The following is an 8,086-nucleotide window of genomic DNA, read 5'->3' as shown; positions in this document are numbered from 1 at the left end:
TGTGCATCTCTTTCCTTCTCCCCTCCTTTTTTTTTTTTTTTTTTTTCTTTCCATGACCAGTTTTAACGGTACCAAAAATAACCTACTAATACAAGCAACAACATGGATAAATCTTAAAATCTGTGTTAAGTAATAGAAGCCAGACCCAATAAAGTATATACTCTGTGATGCCATTTGTATAGAATTCTAGAAAATTCCAACAAAGGTATACTGACTAAAAGCAGATTGGTGGTTGGGGTCAGTTTTACAGAAGTGATGGACAGTAAAGGGTCAAGGAGCATCTTTGGGATGATGGAAATGTTCTGCATCTTACTTTTTGACAAGAGGTTAATGCATGTATATATTTTTAAAGACGTGTTAAGTGTTGCAGTCTAAATGGATTTGTACTGTATTGGTTTGTAGTGTATAAATCATAACCCATTAAAATTGATTTAAAAAAAATAACTCCATTATATTCTAATCCCTTTACTGGTACTGAGAAGCCTGATATTAATACAATTCTCTTTCCTTTGTTGACAATCCATTTTTTCTCTATGGTGATTCAATACTTTTCTCTTTTTCCCATGCAATTATTACATTTTGTTATAGTATGTTGACTTTTGGTTTCTTTTCTTCTCACACTTTAGCACGCCATAGAGTTTTTCAATTTGAATGTTTTAATTTTTCTTTATTTCAAAAAAAAGTTTAGCTTCACGATCTATTTGAATATTTCCCATTCCTTGATTTTCTTTTTCTTTCTTTCTTTTTTTAAACACTTTTACTATGAAGGATTTGGCTAACTGGCAATTGGAGTCTTGCAATACTACTTCTATAAATGGTATTTTCTATTTATTTGTCCTTTTATGCTTTTAGGAGAATTTGCAGTGTGATTTTCTAATATTCTTGACCTGCATACAGATTTCTCAAGAGGCAGGTCATGTGGTCTGGTATTCCCATCTCTTTAAGAATTTTCCACAGTTTGTTGTGATCCACACAGTCAAAGGCTTTGCCATAGTCAATGAAGCAGAAGTAGATATTTTTCTGGAATTCTCTTGCTTTTTCTATGATCCAACTTAATCTCTGTTTCCTCTGCCTTTTCTAAATCCAACTTGAACATCTCAAAGTTCTTGGTTTATGTACAGTTGAAGCCTAGCTTGGAGAATTTTAAGCATTAGTTTACCAGTGAATGAGATTAGTGCAATTGTGTGGTATTTGAACAGTCTTTGGCATTGCCTTTCTTTGGGATTAGAATGAAAACTCCTTTTCCAGTCCTGTGGCCACTGCTGAGTTTTCCCAATTTGCTGGCATATTGAATGTAGCATTTTAACAGCATCATCTTTGAGGATTTGAAATAGCTCAGCTGGAATTCCATCATCTCCACTAGCTTTGTTCGTAGTGATGGTTCCTAAGGCCCACTTTACTTCACACTTCAGGATGTCTGGCTCTAGGTGAGTGATCACATGATCATGTCTATCTGAGTCATGAAGATCTGTTTCATATAGTTCTGTTTGGGATTAGCACATACACACTCCTATATATAAAATAAATAAGAGGGACCTGTTGTATAGCCCAGAAAACTATACTTAATATCTTTTGGTAAACCATAATGGAGAAGAATAAATGTAAAAAATTATATATATATATATAAACAATCATTTTGCTACAACATTTTGATACTAACTAAAAATATTGTAAATCAACTATATTTAAACAAAAATTTAAGAGTAAAAATGAAAACAAGAAAAAATTCAGTCTAAATATTTATCTGTGCAATAATATAGCTTTTGAAAATTGTTCTCATATACAATACTATATACAAACATTTGTCTAACATCATGATCTTATCTTCTTAACATGCATTTTGATAAATAAACAAAATTGTTTAAATATCTTGTCATTTTTTTTGTACAACAAACTGTAAACTACGTCCTTTATTTTTAAACTATATTCCTACAAGTAGAGTAAGTCATTTTCAAATGTTTAAGTCATACTGCACATTTCACATTTCTCTCAGATTATGTGTCCATTTATATATTGTGTTATATCAGCAGTCTTGTTAGTAGAGTGTTAATGGAAAGCTGTGATAAAGAACACTGAGCAGCTCCTGATTAACTGCAAACAGATATCACTCTTTAGAATTCAACTTTCCCTTTAACTTTTTTCAGTTCAGTTGTTCAGCCTACAGCATGCCAGGCTTCCCTGTCCATCACCAACTCCTGGATCTTGCTCAAACTCACGACCATCGATTTGGTGATGCCATTCAACCACTTCATCCTCTGTTGTCCCCTTCTCCTGCTTTCATTAACTTTTTAGGTTTTAACAGTATTGATTTTGAAAATTTTTATTTGCCAGTCATTGAAAACATTGACAATTTCTATCAAAAACTAGCTAAAAAGTATGTGTTAATATAAGGTGGCAATAAAGGTGTATACTTCTTACTCAATGTATTACCAAATACCAAAATTTTCCTGGGCATGAAAAGAGAAATGAAGAAAAGATGTCAATGTTAATCTCTGACTGAGAAAGATTCAAGGTGAATGAAAATCAAAATGGATGCAAATGTTGTTTTATATTGATAAGATAGAGTCTGCAATGAAAATTTAATTATCTGCAAGTAGGATATTAAATATACAACACAACATCATTTTTTCACTGTGTATAAATATTGACTCAAATGCCAATGTAATGTCAGATGTTATTTCTATGTGGCACCAATGGATGATAAAACAAAATACCAGCTAATTAATTCTATTGATTTACCAAGTATTTAACAAAAAATACACACTTAAAGCTGAGATATTAAATTTCACCTGAATTCTCGAGACAGTTACAAAATGAATCATTTCCCAAGAACAACATTCAATTTCAAACATTATAAACACAAAAATTATGTTGCTCAATATACCTAGCAGCATTAATAAAAGTGGGTATTACTCCTGTAAAGATAAAAATATATATCTGAAAAATATAAACATAATAAAATAAAGTGATACACTCTCTTAATAACCCTCCAGTTAATTTTGAGAGGAACATTTGCACTAATACAAAAAATATTAAGCATTTATATTTTTCAAAGAAAATGAGAGTACTGATATATAAATAAGTTGACTGTGTTCAGGTAATTTATATTAAATTTGAGCAGGTATTTTGTTAAGTCAAATTTTTTTCCAATTTATCTGTCAGACTTGATGTGTCCCTGTGTGTTATTCATAATGATGGAACCTGGAAGCAGATATTAAGAGCTCGGTATGGACCTGAGTGCTGCTAGAGGCTCCTTGGTATGCAGGATTTCATACTCCTTGGTATATGAGGTGATGCTCTGGTGGTGTCTGTTTTTCCTAGCCATCACTTTACAATTCTGCTGTCACATACTTAAGGTTAAGTGGGACCACTTGATTGTACCAAAACATGGTGATGTCAGTCATCTCCATGGAATACAAAGATTTGGACTGCCAAAAATTAATTACACAAGAGGGTAAGATTCTAATAGACATGGTGACAGTCCTTCACACTTTCCATCTCCATGCCATCCTACTATTTTTCCTTCTCTCCCTGCCTTCTTTCTTTTCTTCCCTCATTTCTTTATTCTCACTGTTAGAATCCACTATAGTTTATGTAAACACTTGAAATCTTATTTCACTTGCATCCATGCATCTAAATGAAGTAACTTACAGTCTTATGAATTTTGTTTTTTTCTTAGCAATTTTTTTAATTTTATTTTATTTTTAAACTTTACATAATTGTATTAGTTTTGCTAAATATCAAAATGAATCCGCCACAGGAATACATGTGTTCCCCATCCTGAACCCTCCTCCCTCCTCCCTCCCCATACCATCCCTCTGGGTCGTCCCAGTGCACTAGCCCCAAGCATCCAGTATCGTGCATCGAACCTGGACTGGCAACTCGTTTCTTACATGATATTTTACATGTTTCAATGTCATTCTCCCAAATCTTCCCACCCTCTCCCTCTCCCACAGAGTCCATAAGACTGTTCTATACATCAGTGTCTCTTTTGCTGTCTTGTACACCGGGTTATTGTTACCATCTTTCTAAATTCCATATATATGCGTTAGTATACTGTATTTATGTTTTTCCTTCTGGCATACTTCACTCTGTATAATAGGCTCCAGTTTCATCCACCTCATTAGAACTGATTCAAATGTATTCTTTTTAATGGCTGAGTAAGACTCCATTGTGTATATGAAACACAGCTTTCTTATCCATTCATCTGCTGATGGACATCTAGGTTGCTTCCATGTCCTGGCTATTATAAACAGTGCTGCGATGAACATTGGGGCACACGTGTCTCTTTCCCTTCTGGTTTCCTCATTGTGTATGCCCAGCAGTGGGATTGCTGGATCATAAGGCAGTTCTATTTCCAGTTTTTAAGGAATCTCCACACTGTTCTCCATAGTGGCTGTACTAGTTTGCATTCCCACCAACAGTGTAAGAGGGTTCCCTTTTCTCCACACCCTCTCCAGCATTTATTATTTGTAGACTTTTGGATCGCAGCCATTCTGACTGGTGTGAAATGGTACCTCATAGTGGTTTTGATTTGCATTTCTCTGATAATGAGTGATGTTGAGCATCTTTTCATGTGTTTGTTAGCCATCTGTATGTCTTCTTTGGAGAAATGTCTATTTAGTTCTTTGGCCCATTTTTTGATTGGGTCGTTTATTTTTCTGGAGTTGAGCTGTAGGAGTTGCTTGTATATTTTTGAGATTAGTTGTTTGTCAGTTGCTTCATTTGCTATTATTTTCTCCCATTCTGAAGGCTGTCTTTTCACCTTGCTAATAGTTTTCTTTGATATGCAGAAGCTTTTAAGGTTAATTAGGTCCCATTTGTTTATTTTTTATTTTATTTCCAATATTCTGGGAGGTGGGTCATAGAGGATCCTGCTGTGATGTATGTCAGAGAGTGTTTTGCCTACGTTCTCCTCTAGGAGTTTTATAGTTTCTGGTCTTACGTTTAGATCTTTAATCCATTTTGAGTTTATTTTTGTGTATGGTGTTAGAAAGTGGTCTAGTTTCATTCTTTTACAAGTGGTTGACCAGATTTCCCAGCACCACTTGTTAAAGAGATTGTCTTTAATCCATTGTATATCCTTGCCTCCTTTGTCAAAGATAAGGTGTCCATATGTGCGTGAATTTATCTCTGGGCTTTCTATTTTATTCCATTGATCTATATTTCTGTCTTTGTGCCAGTACCATACTGTCTTGATGACTGTGGCTTTGTAGTAGAGCCTGAAGTCAGGTAGGTTGATTCCTCCAGTTCCATTCTTCTTTCTCAAGATCGCTTTGGCTATTCAAGGTTTTTGTATTTCCATACAAATTGTGAAATTATCTGTTCTAGCTCTGTGAAGAATACTGTTGGTAGCTTGATAGGGATTTGCGTTGAATCTATAAATTGCTTTGGGTAGTATACTCATTTTCACTATATTGATTCTTCCAATCCATGAACATGGTATATTTCTCCAACTATTAGTGTCCTCTTTGATTTCTTTTACCAGTGTTTTATAGTTTTCTATATATAGGTCTTTAGTTTCTTTAGGTAGATATATTCCTAAGTATTTTATTCTGTCCGTTGCAAAGGTGAATGGAATTGTTTCCTTAATTTCTCTTTCTGTTTTCTCATTATTAGTGCATAGGAAATCAAGGGATTTCTGTGTGTTGATTTTATATCCTGCAACTTTACTATAGTCATTGATTATTTCTAGTAATTTTCTGGTGGAATCTTTAGGGTTTTCTATGTAGAGGATCATGTCATCTGCAAACAGTGACAGTTTTTTACTTCTTCTTTCCAATTTGGATTCCTTTTATTTCTTTTTCTGCTCTGATTGCTGTTGCCAAAACTTCCAAAACTATGTTGAATAGTAATGGTGAAAGTGGGCACCCTTGTCTTGTTCCTGACTTTAGAGGAAATGCTTTCAATTTTTCACCATTGAGGATAATGTTTGCTGTGGGTTTGTCATATATAGCTTTTATTATGTTGAGGTATGTTCCTTCTATTTCTGCTTTCTGGAGAGTTTTTATCATAAATGGGTGTTGAATTTTGTCAAAGGCTTTCTCTGCATCTATTGAGATAATCATATGGTTTTTATTTTTCAATTTGTTAATGTGTTGTATTACATTGATTGATTTGCGGATATTGAAGAATCCTTGCATCCCTGGGATAAAGCCCACTTGGTCATGGTGTATGATCTTTTTAATGTGTTGTTGGAGTCTGATTGCTAGAATTTTGTTAAGGATTTTTGCATCTATGTTCATCAGTGATATTGGCCTGTAGTTTTCTTTTTTTTGTGGGATGTTTGTCAGGTTTTGGTATTAGGGTGATGGTGGCCTCATAGAATGAGTTTGGAAGTTTACCTTCCTCTGCAATTTTGGAAGAGTTTGAGCAGGATAGGTGTTAGCTCTTCTCTAAATTTTTGGTAGAATTCAGCTGTAAGCCGTCTGGACTGGGGCTTTTGTTTGCTGGAAGATTTTTGATTACAGTTTCAATTTCCATGCTTGTGATGGGTCTGTTAAGATTTTCTATTTCTTCCTGGTCGAGTTTTGGAAAGTTGTACTTTTCTAAGAATTTGTCCATTTCTTCCACATTGTCCATTTTATTGGCATATAATTGTTGATAGTAGTCTCTTATGATCCTTTTTGTATTTCTGTGTTGTCTGTTGTGATCTCTCCATTTTCGTTTCTAATTTTGTTGATTTGATTTTTCTCCCTTTGTTTCTTGATGAGTCTTGCTAATGGTTTGTCAATTTTATTTATCCTTTCAAAGAACCAGCTTTTGGTTTTATTGATTTTTTGCTATGGTCTCTTTTGTTTCTTTTGCATTTATTTCTGCTCTAATTTTTAAGATTTCTTTCCTTCTACTAACCCTGGGGTTCTTCATTTCTTCCTTTTCTAGTTGCTTTAGGTGTAGATTTAGGTTATTTATTTGACTTTTTTTCTTGTTTCTTGAGGTGTGCCTGTATTGCTATGAACTTTCCCCTTAGGACTGCTTTTACCGTGTCCCACAGGTTTTGGGTTGTTGTGTTTTCATTTTCATTCATTTCTATGCAAATTTTGATTTCTTTTTGATTTCTTCTGTGATTTGTTGGTTATTCAGCAGCGTGTTGTTCAGCCTCCATATGTTGGAATTTTTAATAGTTTTTCTCCTGTAATTGAGATCTAATCTTACTGCATTGTGGTCAGAAAAAATGCTTGGAATGATTTCTGTTTTTTGAATTTACCAAGGCTAGCTTTATGGCCCAGGATGTGGTCTATCCTGGAGAAGGTTCCATGTGCGCTTGAGAAAAAGGTGAAATTCATTGTTTGGGGATGAAATGTCCTATAGATATCAATTAGGTCTAACTGGTCTATTGTATCATTTAAAGTTTGTGTTTCCTTGTTAATTTTCTGTTTAGTTGATCTATCCATAGGTGTAAGTGGGGTATTAAAAAAAATATGGAACGCTTCACGAATTTTGCGTGTCATCCTTGCGCAGGGGCCATGCTAATCTTCTCTGTATCGTTCCAATTTTAGTATATGTGCTGCCGAAGCGAGCACCAGTCTTATGAATTTTATAAATTCATCTAATTCTAACTCTCAGTAGCAATATGGTATAATTCTGAACCTGTCAGTTTTCAAAGATTACAGGAAAAGAATAAATATTTCATTCCAAGTAAGTTCAGCTTTGTGACTTTCTAGAGAAAACATTCTCTTATCTAATGTTTTATCCTCATGTTAAATTCTGCAACTTAGTAAAATATCTATTTAATGAAATTTCTCAAAAAATTATAGTAGCTTCTATAAAAGTGGTTTAAATATTCTTACTGACATTTTCCTATATGTGAGTGAAACAGAAGCTATATAAGTGACTCATCATCCTTTAAGGTCCCTAGTAGACTCTGGAGAAGGCAATGGCACCCCACTCCAGTACTCTTGCCTGGCAAATCCCATGGACAGAGGAGCCTGGTAGGCTGCAGTCCATGGGGTCGTGAAGAGTCGAACACAACTGAGCGACTTCACTTTCACTTTTCACTTTCATGCACTGGAGAAGGAAATGGCAACCCACTCCAGTGTTGTTGCCTGGAGAATCCCAGTGACGGTGGAGCCTGGTGGGCTGCCAT

The 8,086-nt window shown here is 34.6% G+C and overlaps 1 non-coding gene across 1 annotated transcript; it reads right to left on the bottom strand.

The window, feature by feature from the left end:
• Positions 1-7,415: 7,415 nt before the first annotated feature.
• Positions 7,416-7,523, bottom strand: LOC138987689 (U6 spliceosomal RNA). Its single transcript, XR_011464071.1, has one exon. It is a non-coding gene; the product is annotated as a U6 spliceosomal RNA (small nuclear RNA).
• Between the last annotated feature and the right edge of the window lie 563 nt (positions 7,524-8,086).

This window comes from Bos mutus, chromosome 4 (genome assembly GCF_027580195.1).
Source record: "Bos mutus isolate GX-2022 chromosome 4, NWIPB_WYAK_1.1, whole genome shotgun sequence".
NCBI lineage: Eukaryota > Metazoa > Chordata > Mammalia > Artiodactyla > Bovidae > Bos > Bos mutus.
This window is presented reverse-complemented; position numbering and strand designations above follow the sequence as displayed.